We start from the raw sequence: 15,686 nt of genomic DNA on the forward strand, positions 1-15,686 counted from the left end.
ATGCATACTGGTAATATACATACTGGTGATATGCATATTGGTAATATACATACTGGTAATATACATACTGGCGATATACATACTGGTGATATGCATACTGGTAATATACACTGATAATATACATACTGGTGATATACATTCTGGTATATATAGTATAGTATATAGTGTTTATTTACCCAAAAGCACAAATGAACATTACAGATACACATACAAAAATACTATTTCGTGGGTAAATAGGGGAATCGGGATTTAGCTTACAGCTATTCAAGCCTGTCCCCTACCATAGTTATATACAATGTTTGACAGCAAAGTGATATAGCAAAAGGAAATACATATATAGTACCTCGGAGTTCATAGTACTTATGAAGAACATACGGTAACAATAAATTGTACAGTGGTTTAATTTACTCTTCTAGAAGAAATTGTTTATAAGATCGCTTAAATTCGTTTAGCGTATTGATACATCTTATGTTGACAGGGATGCTATTCCAGATTTTTGCCCCTGAGAAGGAGAAAGAAAACTGACCTGAGTTTGTTCTGGCATAATATGGGTAAATATTTTGATATGAACAGAGTCTTGTATTGTAGTTGTGGTGTGAAGGTTCAAAATAATCATACAAAGTGTGTGGTGATAGTTGATGGATCAAGCCATAAATAAAGGAACCTATCAAATATCTATGCAGTTTAAAAACATCTAGAATATTCAACTGAGCAAACAAAGGAGATGAGTGATCCGTTGGAGATTTAAACAAAACTGTTCGAACAATCATTTTCTGTGACATTAATATACGATTTAGATGTGATGAATAAGTGTTACCCCAAACCTCAAGGCCATAGTTGATATGGGGGAGTATGAATGTGTTGTACAAGAGTAGTAAAATGTGTAATGGTAATATATGTCTAAGTCTATACAAAATCCCACACTTTATTCTGATTAGCTTGTTTACCTTTTCGATGTGGTCGGACCAAGAGAAATGTTTGTCTAAAGTAATTCCCACAAAGGTGACAACATACTCCTCCTTGATGCTTTTGCCTTGTAATGTGATATCACCAATCAAATTTACTTTCTTGTTGCGCCCTCTAAATACTATAAAATTTGATTTTTCACTATTTATTGTCAATTTGTTTGTATTGCACCAACGTTGAACCTCGTGTAATTGACCCGAAACATGATCCAAATTAATTTCCCCAACCTGTGAATAGGTATGAAAGAGATTGGTATCGTCTGCGAACAAACGGAAATCAAAGAAAGAGGACGAGTATATATACATGATATACATACTGGTAATATGCATACTGGTGATATACAGTGATAATATACATACTGATAATATACATACTGGTATATATACATACTGGTGGTATGCATACTAGTGGTATACATACCGGTGACATACATACTGGTGATATGCATACTGGTTGTATGTATACTGGTAATATGCATACTGGTGGTATGTATACTGGTAATATGCATACTGCTCATATCCATACTGGTCATGTACATACTGGTAATATATTTATTTATTTATTAAGCCGTGTACACAAGAAGTGACATTGGCAAGGAAATATACCAAGAGAAACACTGATGTTTACAATGTCTTGAAAATATTAAGTATATCACTGAGATATCTAGCTGTGACACTTGCTAGAGTATCATCTACAAATGAACAAGTCATTGAGAATGACATATCCCCGCTATAATTGGGTTTTAAGGAATTATCACTACTCTGATCACGCAACAACATTTGTGAACCTAAAACAAACAGACTTAGATATGTTGTGTGTGCTTGTTGGACATGGAACATGCCTCCAACAATAAAGGATTGGTTGGGTATGGGGGATCATATCACGATGAAAATGGAGTCTGAGTTATGGCTTTGGACATGGAAAATTCACAAACAAAATGGCTGCCAGGCAGCCATATTGGATCGTATCATGACGAAAATGGATATGCACATGTATGTCATAGAACACTGTCCAAATACCAACTTTGAATGAGATCTGTTCAAGCATGTCTGAGTTATATGGCTTTGGACATGAAAATTCACAAACAAAATGGCTGCCAGGCAGCCATATTGGATCGTATCACAACGAAAATGGATATGCACATGTATGTCATAGAACACTGTCCTAATACCAACTTTGAATGAGATCTGTTTAAGCATGTCTGAGTTATGGCTTTGGACATGGAAAATTCACAAACAAAATGGCTGCCAGGCAGCCATATTGGATCGTATCACAGCGAAAATGGATATACACATGTATGTCATAGAACACTGTCCTAATACCAACTTTGAATGAGATCTGTTCAAGCATGTCTGAGTTATGGCTTTGGTCATGAAAATTCACAAACAAAATGGCTGCTAGGCGGCCATATTGGATCGTATCATGACAACAATGAATATGCACATGTATGTCATAGAACACTGTCCTAATACCAACTTTGAATGAGATCTGTTAAAGCATGTCTGAATTATGGATCTAGACAGGGAAAATTCGCAAACAAAATGGCTGCTAGGCGGCCATATTGGATCGTATCATAAAATCAAATTGACGTGCATATGTATGCCATAGTATGTTGCCCCTGTACCAAGTTTGAAAAATATCGGTCCAGGCATCTCCAAGAAACAGCGGCAGACGGACGGACGCACAGACGGACGCACGGACAGACGGAACCCAATCCATAAGTCCCCGTTCCGGACTTTGTCCGCGGGATCTAAAAAATGTATTTAAATAGAGAATGATTATCAAATTTAAGTAACTGCGAAAATACTGAATAAACTAAATAAAATATCCAAGTATTCATCTCTTATCCTCTTAATTTTTTCATTTTTACACAGTAATAGAGTGAAATTCATCTCCAATACTCGAACTACACAAGGTGCATAATCTCTGTTTCTTTTCAATGTTCTTGTAACGGCCAGTTTCAATTGGCAATATATGGTTTGAAATCCTTAATTTTGTAACAGCTATTCTATCAAAAGTGTTTCTAACAACAGATAAATATTTTTCACTTTGAAAAGTTAACTTAATTTTCGAATAAACATGAAGTTTGTTGTTACTTGCCACAGATTGCTTCCACATGTCAATAAATTTTGATTTCAAAGAATCTTTAACTTTCTTTAATATAGTAGACAATTTATAATTCTCACCAACTATAAAATGGGAAGTTACAAAATGAAAATACTGAATGAACAAAATCAAGATATATGGACTGGTGTTTTTCATGCAACCTCATTTTTAATTTGTATGCATTATCAAGTAAAGATGCCTCTTTAACTTTTTTTTAACTGAAACCAATATTTGCAACATTTTCAATAACAGTAATTAATAATGGAAAACGACCCAATTCATCTAAACATGCATGAATACATGATGTTTTGTTAACTCCAAGCATATATCTGCATGCTTTTATGTGCGTTGATTCAATATCATTCATCACAGGCTTTAATAAGAAAGTATTAATTGAATTTGCCAACATCAACTCTATGGAATATGTAGGCACCCCAAACTTCAGATCCATATAATAATATTGGTTTGACCAAGAGTCAAAGAGATGCAATTGAACACCAACTGAAGCTCCATTATGTGTATTCAGTGTGTTAGTGTAAGCAAACAGAGCTCCAAAGCTTTATTCTTCAAAGCCACTCTACTATTTTTGAAATTTCCTGAAGGGGTTAAAGAAATACCTAAATAAGTGTATGATGCAACAATATCTACTCTTTCATTATAAATAAAGAAACTATATTTAAGTGGTTTAAAATAAGCATTGAACGCCATAACTTTTGTCTTTTTAAGACTCACTGTTAGTTGCCATTTGTTGCAAAAGGATTCAAGTAATCTGAGTGAATGTTGTAAACCATGACTAGAAGTTGACAACAGTACAATATCATCAGCGAACATCAGGATCGGTAATTTCTTATCTAGCAAAAAGGGAGGATCAATACATTTTCTGTGAAGTAACTTTGGCAAATCATTAATGAATAGGTTGAACAGTGTGGGACTTAGATTACAACCTTGTCTTGTACCAATACAAGAAGAAAAGAAATCAGTATATCCAGTTGATACATGTACAATACTGAATATTATCATAAATACACTTGATGATATTCAAATATTTACCACTGAAACCTTGTTTTGATAATTTGTAGAACAATCCTAAATGGTAAACACTATCAAAAGCTTTCATAAAGGTGATTCAAAATGCTCACATTCACTATTGGTATTTTGCTTTATTCACCTAGTGACTACGCTCGTCATAGACTATGTGCTAACGAGTACCCTTTATGACATCACAAAATCCTGTGGTCTAGGTGGGACCCGAAATACCCGAAAACTCTCGAAGTAAATCCGAAGGGAACTGACTGAAAAAAGGTCATTTTAAGGTGTTTGCAGACGCTTTTTAAAAATTTTAAAACCAGAATGCGTTTCACAAACATGTCGTCTAGCAAATTAGCTATAGTGAATATGAGCATTTTGAATCACCTTTAAGATCTACAAAACAAGCAAACACATGTTTTGATCTACTTTTTGGTTTGTAGAAGTTAATCAATGTCTTTAAAACAAATACATGATCTGATGTGCGACAACCTTTCTGAAAACCTATTTGCTCACAATTCAACAAGTTATTCTTCTGAATGAAAATCTGATTTCGATTATTTAAAATAACAGTAAAAAGTTTACCAACACAACTACTTACAGTAATCCCTCTATAATTTGAAGGGTTATCTTCTGGACCAGATTTAGGAATAGGGACAATGAAACCTTTACTCCAAACAGATTGAAATATTTCACTTTTCATAATTGTATTAAAAAGTTTTAAGTAAAGCAGGCATTAGTATGGCTGAACCACATTTCAATATTTCATTTAATATCCCATCATCCCCACAAGCTTTACCTGATTTAAGTGTTTTTATTGCAGCAGAAACTTTGGTATCACTAATAGAAGAATCAAGTATCTCATTAAAGGAAAAATCAAAACCATTACTGAGCTTACTCTTGACTTTTGCTTCAAAATTATCATCAAAATATTTAGAGCATAATCCTTTTTGAGGAAAGTGATTTAAAATGCTCCAACCATACATCAGAAGTGATGTTATTATCATTTGAATCTTTCTTATTTTTCAGTAAGTTAACCAAGTTCCAAAATTTTTTAGGATCATTTTTCTCAGCATCGGCAATAACAGACAGTGTATATTTTCTTATATTGAAAGAACATTCCCCTTAAAACTGGATCATTTGGAGATTTGTGCAGTAATTTTCCAATCCTAATGATATCTTTCTTCAAAAGATAGCAGGAACTGTTATACCAAGGCTTACTAGTTTTCTGCTTGTTATTCCATAATTTCTTTCTGAGACGTTTACAAGCAGAGTGAACAGTATCAGTAAAGTCGCTAACTAATGAATTAATACCAGTCATATCAGTTTCATAATTCTTACTGACTAAGTTATTGAAATTACATTTGACTACTGGATTTGTCAAACTCTTGACAAAATTGTTAGGAGAAGATTGGTGTGAATCATTAAGATTAGAACTACAAGTATTCACTATATCTATCTGAGTACATGTATGTATGGTAGCCTAAACCCAACAGAAATCATACAATGATCAGAAAAATGAGTTGGATAATCAACATGAAAATAAGTGCAAACATACAAAGCATCATGACTAACAAGGCCATAGTCAATTGACTAAAACCATTAAAATGATGACAAGTTGGCGTTCCTAAAAAATCACCATTCATACATCCATTTAAAATACCTAGTTTACTCGCTATACATAAAGAATAAAGTTTTCTGCCAAAACTGTTGATAAATTATCCTTATTATTCCTCTTAACAATATCATCACAGCCATTTTGATCATTTATGGGGAGGCAGTCAGTTATACAATCTTCTAACAAGCCAATTCTTGCATTAAAATCACCAAGAATCAAAATTTTCTCAGCAGAAACACAGGAGTGAAGATCATTCTCTAAAAATTCAAAAGGGTCAATATCAGGAGCTACTCTCTTCATTCTCTTCATATAACTAGCATTCTCTGGTGGAAAGTATAAGACACACCTAAATTGATCATGATTTAAATTGAAAGAAGTTTTCTCCAATTTTAACCAACCAGCACAATCATGTTTTCTCGACAGTATTCAGAGTTCAGAGATATCATTTTAGCATTTTCCTGGGGTATTTGTAGTGAACTGTATATTCACATTCTGTAGGCGAAGTGTATCATGGAGTGATTGCTTTGTCTGGGTAAGCTGGAATTTTGATTCACCAGTGTGGCAAAGGACTTTGAAAACAGTTTTGTCATTCTACATTTAAAAGTAAATAAAGTAGTCATGGCTATATATCCCTTATTGCAAAAGTTCATCAAATATGCAAATACGCAATTAATTGGCTCGATACCATTTCATTTTTACCAAGCTTTATCAAATTTGGTGCAAACTTTCTTGCTATAGGCCCAATTGCCAAAGTTTGTTTCTTATGCAAATGAACAACTACTAAGACTCGGCACTAAATTTCATATCTATGTATGATCAATATCTGTGGCAAGTTTCATCACAATTGATAAAGCCCTTCTGGATGAATTAATTGACACCACTAAATATCATTGTATGCCTTTCCCATATATTTGAAAATGAAACATCAATGTTTAGGATGTAAAAAACCCTGTAAGAGTAATGTAATAAAACCTGATGTAAACTGAATTCCTCCCGTAAGGATACACTAGTATTCGTTTTTGAGTTTTCGATGTTTATTGTGAACCAAACGACACAATTCCAGTACAATTATGTTTCATCTAACAAATGTACATAATTAATAGTAATGCCATCAACTAGCAGCTATGCAATAATTATTGCGTTTGTTGTAATTTTGAGTGTTTTTTCTTCTATTTTTGAGCCTTTTGAGTTTTCGATGTTTATTCTGAACCAAATAACACAATTCCAGTAACATAGATGTAAATAGATGAGATTACGCTGAAAACTAGTCATGCTGGCAAGTCTCTATTACTGACACGACCCTCAACCGCAGGAAGGGACGACTTGCTCTGTATCAATGCAAGCACAACTAGAATTAGAGTTTGTTCGATTTTATGCCAAGTAAGGCATAATTAAGCAGAAAACCCACTCAACTTTGCAATTCAGATCTGAATCGCTTCATTTTGCGTTTACATTGTAGGAATTGTAGGATTTGGTTCTATTTCTATTACTATTCTTATCTCTGTAATATACATGATTATTTGGCTGTTGCTATGGGCGTGGTCTTGTTGTTAGGCAAATTTACATACATTTTTTGAATGTTTATTCAATTGTCTATTAATCCCTGTTATCTTTGTGAAATACATGACCATTTGGCTGTTGCTATGGGAGTGGTCATGGTTGCTAGGGTATTTGCATACATATTTTGAATGTTTACTCACTTGCCTACCAGATGATGTTATTTTACCAAAATATACTGCCATTTGGTTGTTGCTGAGGGCGTGGTCATGGTTGCTAGGGCCAATGTTTTGAAGAAAATCTGCAGAATAACACTTTTAGAAACATCTCACAAAGTTTCAGACACATTGACCAAGTACTTTTTGAGATGTAAGTTTTTTACCAAAAACGAACATTTTTACACTTAATTTGCATATCACTCATGGAATCATTGTATGCATAATATTTCTTCATCCATAGATCCCTAGATGCATTCTCACTAAATTTCAGGCAAATCTGCTCAGTAGTTTTGGAATTATAGATTTTTAACCAAAAGGACACATTTTTAGCCCTAATTTGCATATTACTGTTGAAACCATCGTGTCATGAATAAATCTTACTTTACACCCCCTTAAGAGAGAGAGAGAGAGAGAGAGAGAGAGATATATATATATATATATATATATATATATATATATATATATATATATATAATATATATATATATATATATATATATATATATATATATATATATATATATATATATATATATATATATATATATATATATATGTTGAGGGTAGAAGAAAATCAAGTCGGGTTTTTCGTCTCTACAAGCCTGTTTCGTGAGTAAATCACTCGTCAGGAGATGTTGATGTACATCAACATCTCCTGACGAGTGATTTACTCACGAAACAGGCTTGTAGAGACGAAAAACCCGACTTGATTTTCTTCTACCCTCAACATATACTCCGCTCTGCGTGCAGACGTATCGAGCACTGTACTACGGACAAATCTTATCACTGACTTCCTATATATATATATATATATATATATATATATATATATATATATATATATATATATATATATGCCGGGCGATGCCTATAGCACTACTGAACCTCAGTTCAGTTGTGCTAAAAAACAAACATATTTGATTGTATACAGACAACAGTTTACTCAATCAGATCATTATCACCAACTAGTTCCCCAGTGGCTGTTTCTCTTATCAAACAAGAGTTCAATAATGCCTTCAATAAATACAAGAATTACATCCTGAAAGAAGTCTTTCACGTGTAAAATAAAAATAAATAAAAAAGACTGAAAAATACTAGATGTTTCATTCATAATCCTAATTAGGCACAGACAGAAATTAGGAATACAAATTACAAAGTGCAGCTTCACATTTCCAATGTGTTAATGGCCAACAAAAATGCATGCAATACTATTAGCAGTAATGTTATGATCGATTGTTTATGACCTTTAATACTCAAAACTTGCCCATATATTTTTTGAACATATTGACAGCCTGACACCATAGCTTTTAGCTTACCTTCAGTCCTTGGCTCTTGGCAACTTAGGAGACGCTGAGTCATGGGTGTGGTTTGTGTGATCTGAGGGACGACCACATAGAATACAGTTAGGGGGAACCCCTGCAGTACTAGCATGACTAGTATTACTTGGAGTCGAACACAGCAGGTACACACGCTGGTGGCTTTGAGAGTTAGTTTGAATGGTATTCGCTTTTAACTTCATGGGTTACTTGTTGCCCACTTCCCTGGTGAACAGTCACTAATCACGAGTGATCAACAAGATTTATCAAAATTAATGCTGTCCACATAATGATTGGATTCACCATAGATCGTAGAAGGTTTATGGATTCACTGAGCCACGTCAGATTTCCGGGTTATGTAAAATGTGTGTTTTTTACTTGTCAGGGGGGGGTTGGGGGGTTGGACCGTTTTGAAAAAAGTGTCTGCCTGAATTTCATCATATACGATCACATATTCCGGCAGAAATTATATCATCGTGTTTGGACTCTCATCTGGTCGCAATGTGGCAGCGAGTTTGGAAAAATCTGCCGGCGGAGGTGAAGAATTGTCAACAGAAACAGCGAGAGATCAGGGTGCTGTATGTTATTTATCTGAAACCAGCTGAGACCTTACTTAATTTCTTTACTAATATCCTGCATTTTTTGAAATCTGATGTTATCTCAAACCGAGAAAAACTCATCAAAAAAGTATCAACAGCAACAAATTTCTCACAAAAACACTCGTCTGAGAAGACAGAAGAGCTAGAGGGCTTACCGTAAGAAACGTGGAAATGATTAAATCGTGGTCAGATTGGAGTAGTAAGAAACAAGTCATTGAAAATGACATAGTCCCCACTATGATTGGATTTTAAGGAACTGGCAGTTTATGTTGTCATTTTCTCGATATCATTACTCTGATCACACAACAACACTTGTGAAACTAAATCAAACAGACTTAGATATGTTGTATCTGCTTGTTGGACATGGAACATGCCTACTCATGTTGTGTCTCCTAGTTGGACATGGGATATGCCTACTCTTCAAGATGAATTGTCCTAATACCAACTTTGAATGAGACCTGTTCAAGCATGTCTGAGTTATGGCTTTGGACATGGAAAATTCGCAAACAAAATGGCTGCCAGGCAGCCATATCGGATAGTATGAAGATGAAAATGGATATGCACATGTATGTCATAGAACACTGTCCTGATACCAACTTTGAATGAGATCTGTTCAAGTATGTCTGAGTTATGGCTTTCGACATGGAAAATTCGCAAACAAATGGCTACCAGGCAGCCATATTGGATCGTATCACGATGAAAATGGATATGCACATGTATGTCATTGAACACTGTCCTAATACCAACTTTGAATGAGATCTGTTCAAGCATGTCTGAGTTATGGCTTTGGACATGGAAAATTTGAGAACAAAATGGCTGCTAGGCAGCCATATTGGATCGTATCACGACAACAATGAATATGCATATGGCTTTAGACATGGAAAATTTGCAAACAAAATGGCTGCTAGGCGGCCATATTGGATTGTATCATGAAACAAATTGACATGCATATGTATACCATTGTATGTTGCCCCTGTACCAAGTTTGAAAAAAATCGGTCCTGGTATCTCAAAGAAATGGATCTGGATGGACGGACGGACGGACTGACAGACAGAACCCAATCCATTAGTCCCTGTCCCAGACTTTGTCCGGCGGGGACTAAAAATAATGTTGTCTAAGAATAGTAGCTGATTGTGGTGTTAGCGTTGAGCAGCTGCCAAAAGTACTAGCATATTCGAGTGAATTTTTTACATTAATGTTATTTTTACATAATTAGTATTAGTGTGAGGGAATGAGACAACTTCTCAGATAAAATAGTGAAAAGACAAATGTTTTTCATTTTATTGACAAAGTTGAATGAATTAATATCATATTACCTCATTCCTCTGTTAGGTAAACATTTTTTTTTATTTATCTATTTCGGTTTTTCCGCCAAAAACGAACAATTTTACAACATAAATTTTAGTTGTTGGTATATTGCTTGTTGAACTCAACAAGTAGCATGATCTATAGCGTAGAATGCCTGCCAATATTCGAAAATACAATACTGCAATGACTATATTGCAGTATTGAAAATTTGAGTTGTTATCAGAATTTGACAGAGCAGTTACTTGGTAAAATTGCAATTCCCAACCATTCACTTACATGCCGTGATCCTCACTGTACTAATAGTGATCACCTGTCTGATTTGCATATGTTTTACTCGGGTATAGTTACAAATTTGAAGCAGGCTGCTGGCATGAGTACTCCGGCCACTAAGGCGAGAAACTTGAATGAAGTACCTGGTTGGAATGACCAAGTATATGTACAATATTGCTCGGGATGCTGTCAAATTGTGGATAGTTCATAGCAAACCGCGTTACGGTACCATATTTGATTTGATGCGTACATCTCGAGCCAAATTCAAATTAGTATTAAAGGTCTTGTAAAAGAAATCAGGACAAAGCTAGGGCAGAGGCGATGGCTTATAATCTTACACATGGAGACACTCGTAAATTTTGGAACTCCGTTCGCACCTGCACAGGTGGTGCTTGTCCACCGCCTACTACTGTAGGAGGTTACAATGGCCATACAAATATAGCCGAAATGTGGAAAACGCACTACGAGTCTTTACTTAATTCCGTTATAAGTATTCAAAATAAGGAATTTGTACAGTCTGCTCTACTGGAAGTCAATTTTCATGATGAAATGATTGTCACTCCTAAAGAAATTAGAGACGCGATTTTTAAGTTAGAAAAGGGTAAGGCAATGGGAAAAGACGGTATAACTGCAGAACATTTTATCTATGCAAATGCAATCCTTTATGTTTTATTTAGTTTGTGCTTCACTGCTTTTTTCGTTCATGGGTACCTTCCAGATAGCTTTATGCACGCAAAAATTGTACCTATTGTGAAAGACAAATCTAAAGATATTACGTCAGTTGATAATTACAGACCTGTTGCTATAGTTACAGCGGCGTCAAAGTTGCTCAAAATTTGTATTTTATCTCGCATTGGGCAGAGTATTGAGACAAGTGACTTTCAATTTGGGTTCAAAAGTAACCACTCCACTGATATGTGTATCTTTGTGTTAAAAGAGATAATTGACTTTTATAAGAGACATAATTCGCCAGTATTTTCCTGTTTTATGGATGCAACGAAAGCATTTGATAGGGTGAACCACTGGACCATGTTTAGAAAACTGATCAATAGAAATATTCCTTTATTTATAGTTAGAATATTGCTATTTTGGTATCGTAACCAATTATTCTCTGTTCGCTGGGCTTCAGCGAAATCAAAACCTTTTAGTGTTATTAATGGGGTTCGTCAAGGAAGCATCATTTCGCCAAACTAATTTGCTGTTTATGTCGACGGACTGAGTAAAGCGCTCCAGTTAGCAGGAGTAGGGTGTCATATGGCTGGCAAAATAGCTAACCACGGATGACCTAGTCCTGATTTGTCCTTCAGTCAAGTCTTTAAGGAAATTGATTAAGATTTGTGAACAGTATGGCGAGCAGCATAACATTCTTTTTCAAACAATTAAAACTGAGTGTATTGTATATTTACCCTAAACTTTGGAAACCGGTTCGGATCCCCAATGTTTATTTGTACGGAAAGCAATTGAAGTTTGTTACTTCTAAAAAGTACCTCGGGTACATAATGTCTTCGACAGGGGATGACGAATTAGATATGCGGAGGCAGCTCAAGTCGTTTTATGCTAGGGCAAATTTTAATGTTCGTAAATTTAGTCATTGCTCCAAGAAGGTGAAATGCACACTTTTTAGAAGTTTTTTATACAATGTATATTGTTTAAATGTTTGGTGTAACTATAGTACTAGGATGATGCATACTTTAAAAGTGGCATATAACAACACAATGAGATTAGTATTTGACCTAAGAGGTGCAGTCAGCATTAATAATATCTGTGTATCCAGTGATATTTTGAATGTTTCATCACTCCACCGAAAGTTGCTGTATACATTTAACAGACGTATTGTTGAGAGCCACAATACTTTAATTCGAATCTGCATAGACTCTGATGCATACTTTCGTTCAAACTTTTGGAAAAAGTATAGGATTGTCATGTATACTACAAGATAGTTGCTAGTTTAACATTATTTTATCTGCCTCTTTCTTTGTGTCTGTATGTTTTTTTAATATTTTTATGGGACATCTTGGTGGCACGAATTAAAGAAATAATAATAATACTAATAATATATGCAATACTGCAATGACTATATGCAATACTGCAATGACTATATGCAATACTGCAATGACTATATGCAATACTGCAATGACTATATGCGATATGACTACATGAGATGACTACATGCGATATGACTACATGAGATGACTATATGCGATATGACTACATGAGATGACTACATGCGATATGACTACATGAGGTGACTACATGCAATATGACTACATGAGGTGACTACATGCGATATGACTACATGAGGTGACTACATGCAATATGACTACATGAGGTTACTACATGCGATATGACTACATGAGGTGACTACATGCGATATGATTACATGAGATGACTACATGCGATATGACTACATGAGATGACTACATGCAATACTGCGATGCGAGATGATGACATGATATGCGGCGATTTTGTAATGACGTTATGCCATTCGTAGATTATTCAATCTGCATAATATGAGTATTAATATGAAACAGGGGTAAGGGGTGGACCATTTGATATCGGGGGGGGGGGGGGGTTGGAAGATTTTGGGGAAAAAAGATGCCAAATGGATTTGCTTGATAAAAAAATCCGGATATGAGAGGGTGATGGAAAAAAAAGATGGACCACTGCTGCTAAAAAAAAAATGTCTTGGCAGGGAAATGATGCACAGGTTCGAGTATACTGTTCAACTTGCTTGTACCTCTCCAACCAGGACACTTGTCAAATCATGACAAACAGTTTCAAACACATGTCAGGGACCAGTCAGTTTCGTTAGCCTGTGGTACATATGTATATTTGTTCTTGTCTCTGTTTCTTTCATAAATGATTTAAATATTACTTCATGTAAGGGTTCAAACATAACTATACATCATGAAATTATACATATAATACATGTATTACCTAGCTACAACACTAGTTACAGAACATGCCATGTACTAAGTGTTTGGCTGTTTCACAATCAGTGTTTCACTTATCTTACACTTTGGGGCAAAAGTGAACTTGAAGGTTTTGTAATGGTAACCTTCATACTATTGGATAGTTTATAAAAGAACTTAATCTAAATTGTTCTAGTCTCTTCAGTATGAATTTGTCAAAAGGGATGATATACTTCCTATTTCAGACACTACATGTATCGACACCACAACTCAAATTCAAGTTTCTATTGTACACTAGGTATGACCTCCTAAAGTGCTCTCAGACTAGCACATCAGTAACTTTACTATACATGCAATATTGATGCCCCTATACCAATGTTACAGGCCCACTTTTATAACATGGAAAACTTATTTAAAAAGTTATATTTACTTTAGCTTTTCGATGCTTGGCAATATATATCTCAGAGGCTATGAATAACCTAAAAATTGCCTAAATAGAAACAAAAAACTGCAGATCGGGGGGGGGGGGGGGGAACCCCTTGGACTCCATCACCCTAGAGGCCACTCATTTGTTAAACCAACAATAAGATTCACCAAAATTGGTAAAAAACTTGAAAAGCTTCTAGGGGAGACCCTCTAGGACCCCCCATAAGAGGTAGACATGTCCAAGCCTCAAATCAAAGTTCTTCCCTCGACCTCTTACTGTCAAGATGCTATGAAATCTTATTTCAAAAATGTTTCAACCATGTGTAGTTGCTTTTTACAATTGTTAGAGCTGTCTTGTAAAGCTTGCAAATTATTGTCTGAAAGTGTCTGTTAATAGCCTGAAAATTGGCTTTAAGAGTAAAAATCCTCCAGGGCTTCTAGGGGATACCCCCGAGAACCCCCCTCCCCCCATAAGAGATAGACATGTTCCAGTTTTAAATCAAAGTTCTTGCCTCCACCTCTTACTGTCAAGATGCTATGAAACTTTATTTCAAAAATGTTTCAACCTTATGTAGTTGCTTTTTACATGTTAGAGCTGTCTTGTAAAGCTTGCAAATTATTGTCTGAAAGTGTCTGTGAATAGCCTAAACATTGCCTTTAGTAAGTAAAAATCCTCCAGGGCTTTTAGGGGAGACCCCCTGGAACCCCCCCCCCCCCCCCCCAAAACCATTCACACACACTCACACGAGGTGGACATATCCCAGTCTCAAAGCTCTTCCCTCTACAGCTTACTGTCAGATGCTATGAAACTTTGTTCAGGGGGGTCAGTGACTTTTTGTCAGTCCAATGGAAAAAAACACTGACACCCCCCCCCCCCCCCCCAAGCTGGAGAAATTGACCGGTTTATCTGAATGTTTGAGCTCACCAATCAAGTTTCCGATTTGTATTTTCAGTGTGTCACCATACCATGGCATAAAAACTGTCAACGATGTTTATTTAATTGAAAATCAAACATGTATGAAATGTGTAGTTTTCTAAAAATATAATCTGTGTGTGATAGGTTACAGCATCTTTTTACTCTCTGTATTACCGTGTGCCAAAACCAAACAGAAAATTGTGGCAACAAATGTAGGTGTTCAACATTGACATAAAAAAAAATCTGGATATCTCGAAGAAGCAAAGAAAAAAAAAAGTTGCCAAAAAAATTCTCAGGCAAGCAGGTGGGAAAAAAATAATGCCTCTCCACCAATCTTCCAAGCCCCCCCCCCCCCCCAAGATATCGAATGATCTACTCCTTATGCATATTGAATAATCTATGAATGGCATAACGTCATTACAAAATCGCCGCACATCATGTCATCATCTTGCATCGCAGTATTGCATGTAGTCATCTCATGTAGTCATATCGCATGTAGTCATCTCAT

The 15,686-nt window shown here is 35.4% G+C and overlaps 1 protein-coding gene across 2 annotated transcripts in view; it reads right to left on the reverse strand.

The window, feature by feature from the left end:
• LOC144443360 (GPI ethanolamine phosphate transferase, stabilizing subunit-like) overlaps positions 1-15,686 on the reverse strand; it is a 116,560-nt gene that overhangs the window by 40,847 nt on the left and 60,027 nt on the right. The gene's annotated exons all lie outside the window — the stretch shown is intronic.

The sequence above is a fragment of the Glandiceps talaboti genome, chromosome 12 (assembly GCF_964340395.1).
Source record: "Glandiceps talaboti chromosome 12, keGlaTala1.1, whole genome shotgun sequence".
In the NCBI taxonomy this organism is placed as follows: Eukaryota; Metazoa; Hemichordata; class Enteropneusta; family Spengelidae; genus Glandiceps; species Glandiceps talaboti.